This window comes from Lissotriton vulgaris, chromosome 4_1 (genome assembly GCF_964263255.1).
Source record: "Lissotriton vulgaris chromosome 4_1, aLisVul1.2, whole genome shotgun sequence".
Lineage (NCBI taxonomy): Eukaryota > Metazoa > Chordata > Amphibia > Caudata > Salamandridae > Lissotriton > Lissotriton vulgaris.
The window spans coordinates 765,996,821-766,016,907 of NC_141691.1; positions in this window are offsets into that span (position 1 = coordinate 765,996,821).

Genomic DNA, 20,087 nt, shown 5'->3' on the forward strand with positions numbered 1-20,087 from the left:
TAATTTGTGAAACTGCGTTATTAGGAACAAAGTACAAAACTGCATTGCAATCTCAGCGTCAACCCAACATATGGTGATTTTGGGCAATTTGCACTGTTTATGGCCCATTCACTGTCAAGCACAGGATAAGATCTTTTCATAGGAAAGAGCCAGCCACATTGTACCACAATTTAACAATGCTTGGTTTTCACTTTGGTGTGTGAAGAATCTGCTTTATTTATGACATCTGTAGCACCTTGTTTTGGAGAGTTGGATAAGTTTAACCCTTTCCGTGCTGATAACGGAACCGCTCCGTCATCAGCTGCGGTGGCGCTGTGCTGATGACGGAGCGGTTCCGTCATGGTCCGCCCGACGCGCCTGCATGGTGCTGATTTCGCGCCTGCGCGGCGCGTTCTATTAAGCGGGCAGGGCCATGACGGAACCGCTCCGTCATGAGCACAGCTCAACCGCGGCTGGTGACGGAGCGGTTCCGTCACCAGCATGGGCGTACTGCACCGCCCCCCCCGCCCCCTTAGCGCTGCGGCGGAATAGCTGCCGCAGCGATGCGGTTAAAGGCACTTTTCATGAAAGCTTTTGTGTTTATGTTTAGTTACACAATAATTATCTATTCCGTCTGCAACTGTTCCTTTTTCAGGACACATATATTACATTTGTCCTTGCAGGCACAAGATTCATGATTTGAATGGTGCAGCAGGTGCTGTGGCAAAAGTGTCAAAATGTCTAGGAAACTCACTGAACACCAATTATTGCTATATTTTACTACTAAACAAGCAGTCACAAGTGCACTTACCTTGCAGGCACTAGCCCCACAATTTGAAAGGTGCAGCAGGTGCACTGGGACAGGGGCCAAAAAGTCTAGGAAACCCACTGAATGCCGATTATTGCTATATTTTACTATTACCCCTAACTCAGAACCAGCTCTACCCACTATCTTCCAGCTTCCTAGGTACCGTCTGCCGAGCACAGTGCGAGCGCTGCCTCCTCCATTGCCACACTTCCTGACCCTTCCTCTCTCCCCTCACGGGCTTCCTACCTTGCAGGCTTCCTCTTCTCCTCACCTAGGACACTGGCACACCTTAAAAGTGTATGGATCACTTTTTTTCACAGTACGGGCAGCTTTTTTAAAAAGTACTTAAAAGTTCTATAAAGTATTTCAGCACCGTATAAGAGAACAAGTTATATTGCACAATGGCATTTTTTTTTATGACGCTGGAGAGATTACATGATTTGGCCCGGATCACAACATATTGAACCAACGCCTAGACTTGACCCTGGTTCCCCAAGTTAGCAGCTCTTTCCGTTATTTCACATCTTTATTATCGTTATCTGCAACATATACAGAAAACGTTGACAAAGACGATATATTTTTCATAGGTGAAACCTAATGCTTTGCCAATGCTTGTTCTTTATTGTTACATATGATACGATCTTGAAATACATACCTCCAGGATGTGTGCTGTATGAAAACTTGTCCAACATTTGATTTTACTAAAATGTTGTCCATGTATAATAGCAACCAAATCCATTCAAAGGGTGCATATAACTAACACCTCTTTGTTTACTTTTGACATTGTCATCGTAGGTTTGAAAACTATTTCTTGAAAAAAAAAATGTTGTCACAAATGTAGGGCCTGACTTGATATTAGTGGATGGGTTACTTCGTCGCAACGTTGACTGATTTCCTGTCAGCCGAAATTTAAATCACATTTTATCCTACAGGATTTATATTTTGACAGTCGTTTTATCCGTCACTGTTGTGATGGAGTAACCCATCCGCCAAGATCTAAATCAGGCCCTTAGTCTGATATACTACTTCTATTAAGTTGAAACAGTTCTTCATGTGAATAAAATACATTTTGGGAATTTTTGAAGTGACTTCTTCGTATTTTGCATGTTTGTTGCAGATTGTCTTTAAAAATGACGATAGCCCAATACTTAGCTGTGTAGAACACCCTAGTTACTTGCTTTCTTTCACGTGTATTAACCTGTAAATAAATGCCTGCCCATTTTGAAAAGGGGCCACATGTAAAGGTCAGGAGTGCGCTTACGGGCCCCGGCCTATAGATCTACAAGGACATTATTATAAGCAGCGCTGGCTTCAGTGCAGCATAGCTGCAAGTTAAAAAAAAAGAAATTGCTTTGCCGCGGTTAATGCTGGCTGTGTAATAAAATGTTTTTTCTTTACTTTCAGCCATTTGCTACATGGCTAAAAAAACATTGGCAAAGGCAATAGATCTCTGATGGGCAAGACCTATTGGCTTTGCCAAAGCTTGTTTGGTTGATGCTGTTGGTTACAGACAATGAAAGTGCCCTGGGCTCTGCTAACCAGGCCCGGGCCAGTGCTCTGTCCTTAAAAGGTATATGGTAATTTGCATAATTCTAATTGGGCAATTCAACCTATCTGTAAGTCCCTAATATATGGTAGGGCATATTGGTTTAGAGGCCCCAGTGGAGTTAATGAACTTAAGTGTGTACTGTTGTCATTTTGGCGTCATTTTAAAGATAAAAAATATTCTCTATTTTTAGGAATTGGTGTTGGATTTTGATTGTGTTGTGTCTTAAACATGTTTACTGTTTTGGTGATATTAAATGCTTTACAAATACCTGTCTCCTAACTTACCAAGAGTTGAGCAAGGATTAATCTATTGAAACTTGAGTGAACCTTATCAGCTGAAAGTGAAAACCCACTATGACTAATAGTCCACTTTCGTACAAAATGTTTCTCCTTTCCCAGCTGTGGGTTGCCAGCTCTACCTCGTATCTTGCAGAGAGTAAGTGCTGAGAGACTATTCTTTCAGCAGCAGCGCCTGGAGCAAAATAAGAGCTGTGCAGAAAGGAAAGGCCATTTTCCCTTCACTTCACTGTTTTGGCTCTACACCTTTCTTCTCGGCTTTCAGGAGAGGTGCTAACATCTTTATTGCCTGCACCTGCATGGCAATGAAGGCTGTTAATTACCTTTCCTTCATTATGGGCCCTTATGTTCAGCTTTGGCCCATGATTGCAGGTGGGTGTAATTAACAGCCATTATTGCCACAGTTGGGGGCAATAACGCCTAATTAGCACATGCATTGGAACGTTGAATAATGACAAGTAAATCACTCTGCTTATAATGTGATGAACAGCTAACCAGCCACGCCCTGTCATGAAGGATGGAGGGCTGTGCCACTCCACCTTTTTTCGACGCAGGAGAAGTGTCTGTCAGGCTGAGTAAAGGTCAGCCTAACAGACATTTTTCATGGTCTGGTCCGGCAGTCAGGTGCTGCACATGCACTAAATGCCTTAGCACCTGGCTGCAGGGGCATAACACAGGCCCCCGCAGCCCCTGCGGTGCGGGGGGCCCAAAGCTCCACGGGGCAGCCTCGGCACTGCACTGTGACCAGAGAGCTCCTTGATGAGGCCGGAGGGGGCCTCTCTGCGTACCGTGTATCGTTACGCCAGTGCCTGGCTGCCGAGCCGAAATTTGCAGTGCGGAATATTTCACAGCCTGGTGGGTGCGACTTTTACAGCCCGGTAAAGTCCTTTGTGAGCCTCCCCTCATGACTTGAGGCAGCGTCCCTATGGACTCAGACTTTGGTGCTTCAGTTTTAAGCCCTTAAGTGCCCAGGGCCGAGTGTCCATCGGTAACGCTTGTCATAGAGTGCAGTGGGTCAGCAATGCTCAATTACCCCATCCTACTCCATGACGGGATAAGGAAACAACAGAAGCTTCTCTCCTGCCACACAAGATCACCACCGGGGTCAGGTACGATTTTATTTGATGTTGGGTGAGTTTGTGCGTGTTTGTATGTATGAATGTTTGAGTAATTGTGTTATGTTATGTTATTTAAGCTTATAGAGCGCACAGTTACCCTAGGGTGTCCTGGCGCTGAGCATACCTGGCGGTTATCAGTGATGGGGGTTTTACTGTGAGAAAAGCCAAGTTTTCAGCCCCTTTCTGAAGGAGAGATGTGCTGAGTTCCTCAAGTTGAACGGGAGCTCATTCCATGCCTTAGAGGCCCAAGTGATGAAACTGTGATGAAGTGTGGGAACATACCATTTAAATATTTGCCTCAGATGGTTGGGGCTGATTCCATTGAGGGCTTTAAAAGCCATGCAGAGGGCCTTAAAACGTACACTTAGCTTCACGGGGAGCCGGTGTAGTTGTGCATACGTGTGTGCTGTGAATGGGTCTGTGTCTGTGTTCAGTGAGTGTGTGTATGTACGTGTGAAAGAAATTGTGCATGTGTGTGTGCATACTCCACCCCTGTTGGACATTACTGTCCACCACTGCAGCTAACATTTAGGTATATATTCATTTCAATATTATAATTGAACAAAAAAGGTGCTTGAAAGTGGTTTGTGCCTAGTATTATATGCCCTGAATCGAAGCTCTTGGATGGCATTCAACTGGCTTGGAGCGGGATGAGTGGGTGAAAGAGTGACAAGGGTGGCACATTCATGTGCTATAAGGTTCATTGACCTAGCATCTAGTCAGTATGGCTAGTTATTGTCCTTTTCAGGAACTTGCCTGTGGCTGAAGCTTATAAATTAGATGAGTTCCACAACGATGGTAAGTAAACAGTTCCAAAATAGAAGCAAAAACTTTTTTTTCCAGCGTCAATCCAGCCCACGTCATACAACTGGCAGCAGATCAACTGTCTATCCAGGGGCGGCCTTAGGCATGTGCAAGCTGTGCACCTGCACAGGGTTAAGTTAAACAATGGTCATAAATGGCCTGATAAGGTCCTGGTTGAAAAATTATTTCTAGGTTGGCTAACAAAGTCCAAGAAGGGGAATTTATTTCTGGTAGATAAGTTAAACTTGGGAGACAGTTTGGTAAGGTTACAAACACAGGGCTTTATTTAAGACTTACACAGTTAGGTTTTCTTTGTATCAGGTGCTCACATATGTGACAAAAAGTGCTTATAGTGACTGAGTGAAGTATTAAACAAACTATATACAAAGTGTCACAAGCAAGGGTAGGTCCCCAAAAAAATATGTACAGTAGGGAAGGGGAGTTTTCCTTGCAAGGGTCGACGGCGTTTCGATCTAACATTACTTTAGATCATCATCAGGACGTGAGCTTTCCTGAAACAATTAAATTAGAATTTTTACTGTTGTATCCTTACAAAAAACACATTACTTCATGACTGAGAAGTGAAGGGTGCTCCCAGTGGCATATATTCCATGCACATTTCTTACTCGTAATGAAATAGGGCAACCGTGAATAAGGCGCGCTTTTATTTTAAGAGATGAAAAACTTTTTTGGGTTGAGGATTATTTTTACGCGCTGCTTGATACTAAGTGGTATATCTTACTTTTCGCGTTGTGATAGCTATATTTATCTGGCTCAATGGTTGGGAACTTGATGCTCCGATTTAATTGGAGATATGCGGTCCAACTACGTAAAGCAGGTGGAGAAAAGAGTTAATTATAGCATACATATCGAGTTTATTATTTATCGTGAGTTGTAGGCTAAAAGACTTACTTATGTTTAAGGTGCCAAGAATTAAATGATTATTCATAATTCTAGTTTAAGTTAAGTTCAAGAAGGGTGGGTTCCTTAGAGTCTTGAAAGTAAGATCTAGGAATGAAAACAAATTACAGTTTGCTTATACGTTTGAGGGGAAGATAAAATTGAAAATAAAAAGTTAAAGGAAGGGACATTACCAGTAGCGGTCCTGTTATTTGTATTGCAGAGGGAGTAAGTTCAATTAGGGACGGGAGTATATCTGTTGACAAAAAATGGGGGTAAGGATTAAAACCACCGATAACGTTTTGTCCATGCGTGTCCTATCAACAAAATCGAAAGGAAGGTTCTTTACAATACCCGGTAAATTTCGCTGTCCTACGTTCCGGCGGGAACTGTAAGGAACAAAAGAGAACGGGAAGCATTTAAGACATATGGTCCTAGAGAGACCAACTCGGTGCATAGACACGGGGTGTAGGAGGCATATTTACTTACTTAATCGCCGCGGTCCGTGGCGCAACTGCCTCTGCTTCAGTGCTCCGGCGTATGCGAGCGCTGCTACAGTTACTTCCTGGTTACGATTTAAAAGGGCGCGCCAATTCGTTCATACTAGCGTCACCCTAATTGGAGCAGCCAATGGCAGCCAGTGCGCATGCCTGGAGATCTAGTGTCTGTATTGTATTACGCGCATGCTCATTGGGGATTACATATTAGAGAGTGCGGTAGCCCTGTCTATTACGCGCATGCTTGTTCGGGGATACACATTCGGAATTGCGGTTGCCCTTAGCTTCAATAAATTGCACATGTAAAATTACAGGAGCTTCATGTTCAAAACATTTCTGTGTTACATACACATGTGAGTCAACGTCTGTAATTAGGTATAGCTGTTCCATTCGTCCAGAGTGTTAAGTCCTTTTTCAATGCTTTTGCAGAGAAAAATCCATTTGCACTCGAGGCGATTCAGGATTGTCTGTTGGTTTCCTCCTCTGGGGTTGGGCAAAAGTTGGTCCACCACTTGCCATTGTAGATCATTCTCTGAGTGTCCTTTTTCAACATAGTGTTCCACCAGGGGTGCAGTTAAGACTTTACATCTTATTCTGCTCCTGTGTTGCGAGATCCTATTTTTAATCTGTTGGGTGGTTTGGCCAATGTACACTTGTTGGCAGGGGCATTTTACACAATATATGACATTCTTAGAATTACAATTAGTGAAAGTTCTTAGTGTATGTGTACAATTCTCATATTCAAACACCTTAGTATTTATCGTGAATTCACATGCAGTGCAGTTGTTGCATTTGTGGTGCCCTATAATAGGAGGTAGATTAAAGCAAGTCTCTATAGTTGTGTTTTTCTTGGAGACGGTGCCTGCTCTTACTAAATGATCCTTTAAATTACGCCCTCTTTTAAATGAAAAGAGGGGTAGTCCTGTGTTAAGTTCTAGAGGAGACAGTACAGGCCAATGTTTCTTGATCGCTTTACATAGTTTGTTGCTGATTGTGCCAAAGGTTGTCACACAGGTTATTCTTTTTAGTGCTTCTCTCTTTTTTGGCTGTAGAAGGTGTTCTCTGTGGGCGTACCAGGCTCGTTTCATAGACCTTCTCACCAGCTTTCTAGGGTAACCTCTGGTCATGAGTTTTGAACAAAGAGTTTCTGCCTCTAGAAAAAAGTCTTGTTTGAACTTACAGTTACGCCTGATTCTAAGGAATTGGCCGTATGGAAGCCCGTCCCTGAGAGCTCTAGGGTGTGAACTGTGGTATTCTAGGAGCGTATTGCGCTCCGTCGGTTTTCTGAAGAGGGTGGTATATAATTCGTCCTCATGGCATTTGATGGTGACATCTAAGTAATCAATCTGGTTTTTATCAAAATTGAAAGTGAATCTTAAGTCTGGTTGGCTGTTGTTCAGCCATTCACAGTATTTTTTAAGGGTATCTTCATCCCCTTTCCAGATCATGAGCACATCGTCTATGTACCTTCGCCAGCTGAGTATATTATCTCTGTACGGGTTGTTCCTATTTAGAATGATGTTGGACTCTAGATCATCCACAAAAAGTATGGCAAAGTTGGGGGCAAAAATAGCCCCCATGGAAGTCCCTTTACATTGTCTGTAGTATGAATCTTTGAAGAGGAAATAATTTTTAGTGAGGGCAATCTCAAGTAGGTTCATAATGAAGTCTGTGGGCACTTGGTGTGGTGCTGGGCGTTTATTCAGGTGTTTACGAACTTAACTTAAACTAGAATTATGAATAATCATTTAATTCTTGGCACCTTAAACATAAGTAAGTCTTTTAGCCTACAACTCACGATAAATAATAAACTCGATATGTATGCTATAATTAACTCTTTTCTCCACCTGCTTTACGTAGTTGGACCGCATATCTCCAATTAAATCGGAGCATCAAGTTCCCAACCATTGAGCCAGATAAATATAGCTATCACAACGCGAAAAGTAAGATATACCACTTAGTATCAAGCAGCGCGTAAAAATAATCCTCAACCCAAAAAAGTTTTTCATCTCTTAAAATAAAAGCGCGCCTTATTCACGGTTGCCCTATTTCATTACGAGTAAGAAATGTGCATGGAATATATGCCACTGGGAGCACCCTTCACTTCTCAGTCATGAAGTAATGTGTTTTTTGTAAGGATACAACAGTAAAAATTCTAATTTAATTGTTTCAGGAAAGCTCACGTCCTGATGATGATCTAAAGTAATGTTAGATCGAAACGCCGTCGACCCTTGCAAGGAAAACTCCCCTTCCCTACTGTACATATTTTTTTGGGGACCTACCCTTGCTTGTGACACTTTGTATATAGTTTGTTTAATACTTCACTCAGTCACTATAAGCACTTTTTGTCACATATGTGAGCACCTGATACAAAGAAAACCTAACTGTGTAAGTCTTAAATAAAGCCCTGTGTTTGTAACCTTACCAAACTGTCTCCCAAGTTTAACTTATCTACCAGAAATAAATTCCCCTTCTTGGACTTTGTTAGCCAACCTAGAAATAATTTTTCAACCAGGACCTTATCAGGCCATTTATGACCATTGTTTAACTTAACCGTATGTTGACCCCAGGTCATTGACTAAAGGGGTACCCTTGTTTCTTATTACTACGTGCACCTGCACAGGGCCGCCAAACCCCAGGGGCCGCCACGCCAATATATATCCTTAATATAATAATCCTCTGAGGATGGATACATATTTGCGTGGCGGCCCCTGGCAGGGATTTGGCGGCCTCCGGCTCTGTTTCACTTCCAAACACCCTGACCTCCCCCCTCTTCCAGGGCCCCGCCAGACCCCCTCTTCGGGGCCCCCTACCTACGCTCCCTTCCTAGGGCCACCATGAGCCTAGAGCCAGCCCTGGTATATCTAGTCCTTCAAGAAGAGTACCATCACAGCAAGGCAGACGTCTGAGTGATAGCGCGGCAAACATAATCTCTGCGAAGTCCAAAGAAAGCCGGATGTTGTATCCTTGTTCTCTTGAGATTTAAATTTGTTTCTGTGTTGGGGTGTTAGTGGCCCTCAAGAAGGCCTGGGATCACTAATCTACATTTAATGTCAGAAAACATATTGACCTCTTCATAGCATTTAATGAGAGAAACATGTTGAACTTTTCACAGCGTAAAACATATGCAATTGTATTTCGTCTTGTATCAAGCAGAATTTGTAATCAAGAAAAGATCCTGAGTTAATGGTATACTTCTCTGGTGGAGTTGTTTTGCTGATTACACAGAATGTTTCTGCCTTGAAAAATGCCGTAATATTTTATTTCACTACAAGCTCTGACCATGGAAGGTGAAGGGTTTTATTGAAAGTGTCTCTTGTTGCCACTATTTCCCTCCATGCATCTTCCAATGTCACTTTCTCCCTCCTTTCCACCTCTTTCCAGTGAAAACTATAAGCACATAGAACTTAAACCAAAAAAAACCCCAATCTCATTTACTCAAACACTATATAGGCAGCGGTGGTTTCCTCGTGGGGTTTACACCCCCGCCCGCTGTAGCAGCGCTAAACGTGAAAAATGAAATGATTTCATTGCCATTTTATTTTTTAGGTTTAGTGCACAGCAGCCTTCAGCTGGGAAAAATGGAGGCGTGTCCTCCTCTCAAGCGGATTGGCAGCATAGAGGACTAGAGGAGCTAGATGGACCCTCCAAATTGCGCAAGTGAGTTTTCCCGACTCTCTTGAGCCGGCCAAAGTGACATGCGCACTTTGCAGCTCTCCACTCAGCTGTCTTAGACAGCTGGGTGGAGACCAAGCATAAGCCTAAAGGGCCTGAAAGGGCATCCAGCCAGTACGCTCCATCCAATCCTGGTGCTGCTCTCATGCTGGTGAGATTAGCACCAGGATTGGTTAGTAGAATTTCCTGGAGGCTGGAGCCCGTGCAGCTGACCGAAGAGGGAACGAGGAGGACGGACAACATGCAGCAGGCAATGTAAGTGACTTTATTTATTATTATTTACCACACGCCTTGCCAGCAGCACGCACTCACCACTTAGTTGCCCGCCTGCCTGCCCCACTGCTGCATATACATGCCATCCCCCTCTGTATATAGGTATACTAATTAGGACTCAGCTCATCGACCCACCCAATCGTAAACTCGAGTGTGATTTGGAAATGAACAAACAAACGAAATTAATTGCAGAAACATTTGCTTCATTGTGGATATTCTCAAACCCTATCTAGATGTTATTATTTGGTAGGTCAATGGACCAGCCACTTTATTAATGTAATTTACTCATGCTTAAGATTTTACATTCATAATAATATCGTGGATGTTTTCCAGCAGAGTTAAATAATAACACATTTTCATCAGCTTTTTCAGAAGTATGAAGACGGCCATTTTATATGGAGAGATCACAATTTTCCCTCCTGTTACATATAGTCTCTGATCAATACTTCATCATTTACAAACATTGGAAATGGATCGGTCGATAATACCATATAGGCAACCATTTCCGCTTTATTTAGAGAGTGTGCTGATATGAAACTGATGGAAACCTAGCTTCTGTAGGTCAATGCTGCATGTCACCCCGGCAGTAAAAAGCAGCCAGAGGCTTCTTTGATAATTACACTTTCCTGTGAGGTTTTGCCATTCAACCTCCCAGTAATACTTTTGCAACTCACAGTAATTATTAAATATATTGGTAATCGTTCAGGGCAGAAAATATGTCTGGAAAACTAATCACCACTTATTTTTTCCCTCCGCATAGCTACTGGCAATCTTAAAAAAAACATTGGCAAAGCCAATACTTCTGGCTAGGCAGGCTGGTAGAATAGGTACATTTTTCTTTTGGCACATGCATGCCATAAGAATAAAACAAGAACGTGCCACCACCTACACTTTACTACCATTTCCTTGCAATTATAATATCAAATTAAAGAAAATACACATCCCGAAAAAGTTTAATAGGACAAAACAATGCCTCCTGGTAGGCAGGCGTTCTGAGAAAGGCATGGAAACTCCTTTAAATTGTAATGCATTTCACAGGAAATTGTGATTCCTTTTGACTGAACGAAAAGTTGATATTGGTTTTAAATTCCTTTTGCCTGAAGACGCATTTTAACCACACAAGGATGACAAAAAGAATGAATGAGTAAAGGTCAAATAATGGAAATATAAAATTCAACATAAGAATTTTGGCCCAACAGCCCTGCCTCTGCAGTTTTTATTAGGTCTCGCTACGGCGAACGCGCTAAGCGCGTTCTCGCAGCGAGAACTATAGTCGGCGTCTCAGCCGAAAAACGCGATGAGGGGCGACAAGAGCTGGCCGCACGCCCAGCATTCTCTATGGCGGCGTCGGATTCCGACGCGCGCCTTCGGATCGGGTCGCGCGCGTGAGCTTCTACCGTAGACAGCTCACGAGACGTCGCGCGGCCCAATCCGAAGGCGCGCGTCGGAATCGGCTCTCTCAGTTCCGCCCCTTCTCGCCGGACCGGCACTCGCCCTGCACGTCTTCTTCTTGTTAACTCCAGCCAGAGGAGCTCAGTTTACACGAATTTAAAAGGCCCTTTATGCAGCAAGCTGAGTACAGGCAGAGGTGAAGGTTCTCTCAGCCTCGATCACATCTCACCCTGGAAGCGGTGCCAACCGGGACGCGACAAAGGCAAACAAACGGCCACTAATCTCCATGTTGTTGCAAAGCAATGCCTTAAAAAGTGTAAAAAATTGTTGCAAGCTGTGGAAAGGGTGCACAGAGGGCTTTCACTTACTGCTCTCGTGCCTCGTTTCACCAAGCCCACATGTGCACTCATGCCCTGTACTGTTGCCCCTCAGATGTTTCCCTGGTCAGGAATGGTTTGCCCGCATCTACCGGGGAAATGGAGGTTTTTCTATAGATTTCTATGCACAAGCCTGCTAACACTACTGCTGAACCACAGAATATTCGCACGGGTGGTGTCAGGGAAACAGTGCACTGCATAATTCCTTCATTCTCTCGTTTTGTTAGAACAGTAAATATTTTTGCATATCAAAAAAATAATTACTACACAGCACCTCAAAACTCTGAGGTTTTACAGCACTTACTTCAGCTGTGCATTTAAAAGTACAGTAAGTGTGGTCAGGTCATTAATGTTGCAATGTGCACTTCTGTGGGTGTTCATATCACATTTGCGTTGCCTAGCCTCATGAGAAAACACCTAACAACTTGTCACTCTATGGCTAAATACATACATTTGCACATTCCCATGTGTGTAGGTGTTATCTGCAAATGGAAGTATCGGCCTATCCATATTTTCTGAGCGAAGAGTCCTCATTACCACCAACCCCACCCACCCCAACTACAGCCTCATCACGCTACCATTCATGTCAGATTTACTCACGCCTTTTCAATCGCTCGCCACAGACGTGGCAGAGCACCCTGTCCGTCAAACCCTCAGTCCATCGGCATCATTATGAGTCGGGCGGACCGTCAGGTTTCCAACAGTGTTGCCCCCACTGGCCTGTCGTCAGAAACCTACAGGGACGGTCTGATGGAGTCGGGGCTGTTGCTATAACATTGGACTACCTGCCCCATACCGAGGAGGCAGTTTGAGGTTGGTTTTTTTCTGTTCTGGACAGCCAGAAAAAACATGGCAGTCCAGGTCAGAAAAAAAAAGAATAATTTCTAAGGCCGCCCCCTCACCTGCCCAAAATAAGAGACAACAAAGAACAGAAACGCTAACTCTATTCAGTGAGAAGGGCTGGGAAAAGTTATCTCAGACGAGGGGTCCAAAACATGTACTCGCTATTGAAGTTTGCCCTTTTCATTTTCTCAATGGTAAAGGGGAGAGTACAAAATGTAAACAAGTGCAACAAAGCAGAATGGGCAGTGATACCTGGCTGCATAGAAACTGAATGTCAACATAACAAGATTCCTCAGGAGCAAGATAATGGATAAAACCCAGACTAGATAAACATAATTACATGCAAATTTAAATGCTGCCATGCAACATTTCAAGACTTTACTGGAAAAAGAAGACAGACAAGTGAACCTCTCTGTATTCCCTTCAATACCTATTGTTTTGGAAAGCCCACAATTCCAGGCTATCTAATAGCATGCCAATCTGCTGCTGAGGGCCATAACAGTAATTAAAGGCCCTGAACCTGAATGATAGGCTTGATCTGCAGACAGACGGTCTATGCTCTTCTTTTGTTTTTCCAAAGTGCTAGTTTGTTGCTGCTTCCCATATTGTAAATGGCTGCCCCCTCCGTTCCCATAAAAAAATCGTCATTTTGCCTCTGCCTCTACTATGACCACTGCAGGTAACCTATATGATTGGTCAGTTCACTTTTGTGAGTGAGTTCTGTCTGTAAGCGGAAATACCCAATGTGTGTGCGCACAATTCCCTTATTTTTGAAAGAAAATCATTTTGCGGCTCCCAGCACTGTGGCACGGGAGCTCGTGTTTTTTGAGTCTTCTCCTCTACCATTTCCTCCCTTCTTTTTTCAAAAGACCATCTGTGGCTCCTCTTAATCTCGTCCATCTTCCCTTTCTTTCTCTTGCCTTCGATCCCTTCATGCCCTCTCTCTTCTTCCTGCCACTTTGCTCCCCTCCCTTCTTCTCTCCTCTCTACTCCTTTCTTGCCTCCTTTCACACTCCTGCCGTTCAGCTTGCTCCCTTCCCTTCCCATGCACGTTTTCTGTATTTTCCCTTGACTAATTGCAGCATTTCATTCGTACTTTCTGCATCGATTCCTCCGTTCACTCTCTTTGCTATATTTCTTTGTTCCAGTGTCCCACCTCCCTTCTAACACCCTGTGGCTCTGTGTATTTTGTCGCTGGCATTCTTTAGTGAAATGTAGCGCACATTGCCACTATATATTTCATCTTGTGTGTATGGCGTCTTCCCAGCTCTTATTCTGTCGTTCTCGTTATTCATGAAAGCAAGATACTTAGTCTAGTGTCACACTCCAATCCCTAGCATGGTCCAACTTGCACATATATTTCAAAATATACATATTTGCCTGGCACACTGACCCCCCTCTCTTTGGTCTTCCCGCACCGTACATTTCCCAGAACAGTAAGATATATCTGAGGTAGCTACTGCCTCATACCCACTTCTGTCTGGGTGTGTCTCCTCCTTCATTTATGAGGGCTGTGCTTCTGTTCTCTGTGAGAGTGAAGTGAGCAGGCATAGTGCTTTCAGTGGCTGTTACAATGGCTTGATGATGAGTATGATAGAAATCACAATCTACTGAAGGTCCATGTAGACGGTTGGGAGACAGAGAACATGACAGCACCAGCCACACACACATAAACACACACAATCACACACACACACAACCACACACAACCACACACACACACAACCACACACACAAACTACACACACACACACACACACACTAGACACACACACACTACACACACAACCACACACACAACCACACACACACAACCACACACACAACCACAACCACACACACAACCATACATACAACCACACACACACAACCACACACACAACCACACACACAACCCCACACACAACCACACACACACAACCACAAACACAACCACACACACAACCATACATACACAACCACACACACAACCACACACACAACCACACACACACACACAACCACACACACACAAACACACAACAACACACACACACACAACCACACACCACCACACCACCACACACCACCACACCATCAGTGCACACTTTCACCAGACACAAACACCATCAGTCGTCAGTGTACGCTTTCACCGGGCACAAACACCACCAGCCGTCAGTGCACGCTTTCACCAGACACAAACACCACCAGCCATCAGTGCATGCTTCCACCAGGCACACACCACCAGACATCAGTGCAGACTTTCACCAGTCATCCACACACCACCAGCCGTCAGTGCACGCCTTCACCAGGCACACATACACCACCAGCCGTCAGTGCATGCTTTCACCAGGCACACACACACCACCAGCTGTCAGTGCACACTTTCACCAGTCACATACACCACCAGCTGTCAGTGCACGCTTGCACCAGGCACACACACCACCAGCCAGCAGTGCACACTTCCACCAGGCACACACCACCAGCCATCAGTGCACAATTTCTACAGGCACACACACCACTAGCCAGCACTGCACACATCAATTGTTAACGCATCCACAATTAACTATTGCAGCAATCGCAGTATGGCACACTTTACTTTTAAACATATTCATCTAAAGTGCAGCATGCCACCATTGCTACAAAAATAAATACACATTTTTTTGGCCTACAATTTATTGACTTTTGTTGCAATTAGTGTTACAATATTTAGCAATGCCAAAAGCTCAAACTTAATTACTGCGAGACCTATTGCATTGCAAATGCTTGTTATATGAGGCATCTGAGAAGCAAAAGCTGTCTTTCTGCCAGACCTGAAAATTTAGGAGGGTATAGTCCATTATATAGCTGTGTCCTTCTGATTAACAAGAACAATACAGTAGACCAAGAAGGGCCGGACTGTGATGCCACCAGCAATTCGCACATGTTGCAGCCACAGTCCAGCTCTGAAACTTACAGTGCTTCATTTGTTATAAAAAAAGTGCCAGAGTCCTTCTCAGGAGGCAGCTGCAGCTTGCGACACCTATTACTCCTACCAGCCTTGTCAATTACAGTACCAACACACTCCTACAAGTGTGACAATTCAGACTATTCAGGCCCACAACTGTATAAGAATGGCTTGGGCGGCAGGTACTAGTCATTTTTAATGTATATTGAATGAATAAACAACTATAGTTGTCCTCATCTCTAAATTAGATATACAGTGCCACCATGTGGCAGACTGTCATAAATCCCGAAGTGGACAATTAAGTGGTGCCGAGCACCGGAAACCACTGGCTCAAATTAAGTACTGTTTACACCTTCATTCACCCCCCAGCAAACCAACTAGGAACCTGTTAATATGGGTAATGTAGGATAGGTACTAGGTAGCACATAAGTGTTTGCACATAACTTGGTTCTAGAAAACTGTTATCTTACATTCTCCTAGAAAAGCATTGTGCATTGTTTCTGCTGCAGGTAGTATTGGCTGGTGGGGGAAAGAGGAAAGCCTGGTGACCATATGAAGCAATGAAGCCTTAAATCAGCAGGGAACCAGTCCAGACAGCTTTGCTGCAGCTAGCCGACCAGGCGATTTACCCTGTTAAATGAATGAGCACACCTCTCATGCATCTAGCCTTAAAGTATTTTAGGCATAAGTCATTAAAACAAATCAAGACTGGCAAAGTTTCTTTTAAGTTTAGAAATCGAACCTTAAAGTTAAAAAGAATTGGAAAAACCAATAGCTTCCAGCACTGGCTGCCAGCCTTTTTGCTTTGTTAATGCTTGTTTTGTGATGAATATTGTAAAACATTATTTTTGGGGAAGTTGAAGGGTTTATGTGAATCCTAAAAAAGAAAACCAGGGACTAAAAGAAAAAAATATGTTTTTGTTCTCAATTGCCATAACAGTCCCTGGCACTGAGGAGAACTACTTAGTGGATGTGCTCCTTGCAAAACAGCAGTGAAGATAGCCAAAGGCTAATTAGAGCTGACCCACTGATCCATACTGTATGCTGCAGAGGGTGGAAGAAAATGTGACACATCAACAGAGAAGTGGATGAAGAGGCTGGCTGAAAGCCACAATAAGTAGGTATTTTATCCATATAACATCAGTAAAATCAAAAGGTCTTTGCAAACGCCATACCTAAAAATGCCTGGTCTCAGGTGTCACGGCTCTGTGGCTCGGGTTACTGTAGTGAAACATCCATCTGGCACAAACAAGTCCCTCTCTGAGAAACAAATGTCTTTTCTTGCCTCTGTATCCTCCCAATGGACCAGCGCCAGCACAGGAGCCGTTAGTCATGTATTGTAGTTTATCTTCTGTGTGATTGCTCGGAGTCTTGTGCACATGGCAACTGCAACGCGCCTGTTCAGGGGCTTGTCACTTTTTGCGTTTTTATAACACCCATCACAGCACTTTAAAAATACACTTGCAGCAGATGCAGGCATGAAAGGAAGGGGATGAAGAAGCATTGCCTTCCTATTCTGTGCCAGTAAGCATCATCTCAGTATCAGGACCAATGCCTGCTACGCTACTTTATATTATATTCTCTATAAAGTATTATATTACACATGGCGAAAGTAGCACTACTGTACTTTCTAAGACACAGATATTTGCCATTCTTGATAAGCTTCCTCTTAGTGCTGTTTCACATTATGATAGTGCTGCGAGGCTATGCTAATGACAGCGCTATACAGAAGTCAATGAGATAGCAAAACATAACAGGCACAAAAGCCTCGTCTGCCGCCATTTCTCAATCAAAAAAGCAGATTTTAAGCAAATACTTCAAGGCTAAACGCCTATTGAGTCACTTGGCAAGAGGGCTGGATTTTAGAAAAAGTGTCTGGCCACTAAGGCAGGGGAGTGAGGGTTGTAAATGTAAGGTATACATTCTCTTCGAGGCTAAAGCTAGGCGTTTGGTCGACATGGGAGGACGAGTTGGGGGAAATGTTTCAAATGATGCATGTGTTAGCAGACTAAGCCAGCAGTGTTTGTCAAAATATTGAAGGATTCAAATAACACTTTACGGGGGAGTTGGGACTTCTCCTGCAAGTATATTTTCAGAGATAAAGGCCTTATATCACCCAGTCATCACCGGGTGCGATAAAGGGCACATCCCTTGTAATTCCAATCCCTGCGCAAACCCGAGTTTGTACAGGGACTGGAATTATTCAGTCGACTCGTAATGCAGGCTTTCGAGACAAATGGTATATCTGTAAACCCAGTAGGCCTATTAGCACTGGTCGGTGTTATTTCTTACTGGTGTGTTTGGTCGTACTGGAAGTACAATAGGTCTGCTGAGAATGGCCCTTCATCTCTCTTGTATTAACGACACTGAACTAGAGAGGTGTGCTAGGATTCTTCTCCCAGCGTTCAAGGAATACATTTACTAGTCTTTTCATGTTTGTGATGGTTTTGTGTTAATATTCGTGTTGTTCTCGAAAGAACATAACATGATTCAGAATATGCGAGTGCAGTTCTAATCATCTGACACGTGTTTCGCTCAGGTTGGCCATGTCTCTGAGATTTCTCAAAGTACTTGTATTAGCTGTCCGCTCTCTCTCTGTTAGTCCATGTATTGCGGATCCTGGAGTTGGTTGTTTAGTTACTTACCCTTTGGTCTGAGATGACACCTATTACTAACAAACACATTAAGAACGCATAGTTCATATTTACAGGGAGAAAAATTCGGCATACCTAATTATAGCTGCACTTGCATCTAGTAATGCAAGAATACTAAAACAAAAGCATCACAAACAGAAGATTTCTTGTTGTATTCGTTGAATGCTGGGTGAAGAGTAACAGCATCCTGCTGTGGTTCAGCATTTACCCTAGATGACTTTAAACACTGCATTGGTCTGGGTTGCCCTTTCCCCCCTCGTTAGGCAACATAGAGCATTTATCATGGCTGTCTTTAACCAGTCCATTGCTTTGGGTTGCATCTATTGCTCACTGTTGGACTCTGTAGAGCACTTACCATATCTGTCTGCAACCAGTACATACTTAAGGGTTGATCCGCTATTAATTTTGGGCACATTCTATCATTCCTATTTGTAAAGCCAGAACATATCACCCTTTAAGGGTTTCAAGGCGTTAGGGGCATCAGTGAGATTAAGTGAGCTATTGCCCGGAGTCACATGATGCTGAGCTGAGCTGGTGCTGGGGGTGAACCATGTTCCCCGCACTCTGGAGTCAGCCGCTCTGGCCCCTGCAACACACCTCTCCCTCTATACCTCCATAGACCATGTACCTAATAATTATATTCCAGCAACAGGACTAGTGTCCAACGACAACCACTACAAGTGCTCCTGGTGTCATCTGTGTGGTCATCCATGTCGCTCTTTTGGTACACTTTTACAGCGTATAACCTGGCTGCTTGTAACTAGTGCATTGCTGTAGGCTGCCTGTCTTTCACTCTCAGGTGGACCAGAAAGTGCATTCATCCAGATTGCCTTTAACTAGTGCACTCAGCCTTACTCTATTCCACTGAATGTCTCAGACAAATAGTGGATGAAGGAGAAACAGCAGCGTTGGTGTTATTAGATCTCAGTGCAGCTTTTGACACCGTACTGCACACAACGCTGCTGTCTCGGCTCTCCGATATGGGAGTGGCGGGACAGGCTCTGGCCTGGATAAAGTCTTTTTTGGCCAATAGGAGCTTTCAGATGCACTGTCCCCCTTTCAAATCTTCCCTCAGAAAGGCAAGCCATGGGGTTCCCCAGGGCTCGAGTCTGAGCCCCACTTTGTTTAATATCTACATGGAACCCCTGGCTCGCCTAGTGGAAGTATTTGGGGTGGGCATTGTAAGCTATGCTGACGACACCCAACTGATGTTCAAGCTTACGCCCGACCACAGAGAAGATGCCACTAATTTCTCCAACTGTCTGCTATCAGTGGCATCCTGGATGAACAGCAACTGTCTGCGCCTTAATGGCGCAAAAACGGAATTACTGGTGGTTGGGAAATCAGTTTCTGCATGGCCACACATGTGGTGGCCTACGGAACTGGGCAGCCCACCTCGTCCTGTGGATTCGGTACCTAATCTGGGCATAATGCTGGACTCAGATCTTTCTTACAAATCTCATGTCAGTAAAGTGACAGTCAGGTGCTTCAGCATTCTGAAAGTTTTGCGTAAGGTTCTAGATCTCCTTCCTATTGATGCCAGAAAGACTATTGTCCACGCTTTTGTGACCCCCCATCTCGATTATGGGAATGCTTTGCTTCTAGGCTTGAGCAAAAAAGGCCTACACCAACTGCAGTGCGTGCAGATCGCTGCTGCTTGCCTTGTGCTCAGACTCCCTCACAGAGCATCTGGGAAGACCGCGCGAATTAAATTTAAAGCCCTCTGTTTTGGGCATCGAATTGCCCAGGGCAAAGGCCCAGACTACTTAAAAAATCTTCTCACCATGCATCGCCCCATTAGAAACCTGAGATCGTCCGGTGCTATGTTGTTTAAACTCCCTAGAATCACCAGAGCTAGGATGGGCGGCTGCTCATTTAGATACCTGGCTTCCAGGTGTTGGAATGAACTTCCGCTCGACCTCCAAATGGAGCCTTCTGAGACTAGGTTCCGTGTAAAACTCAAGACGTTCCTTTTTCCTCCTGTGTAACCTTTTTG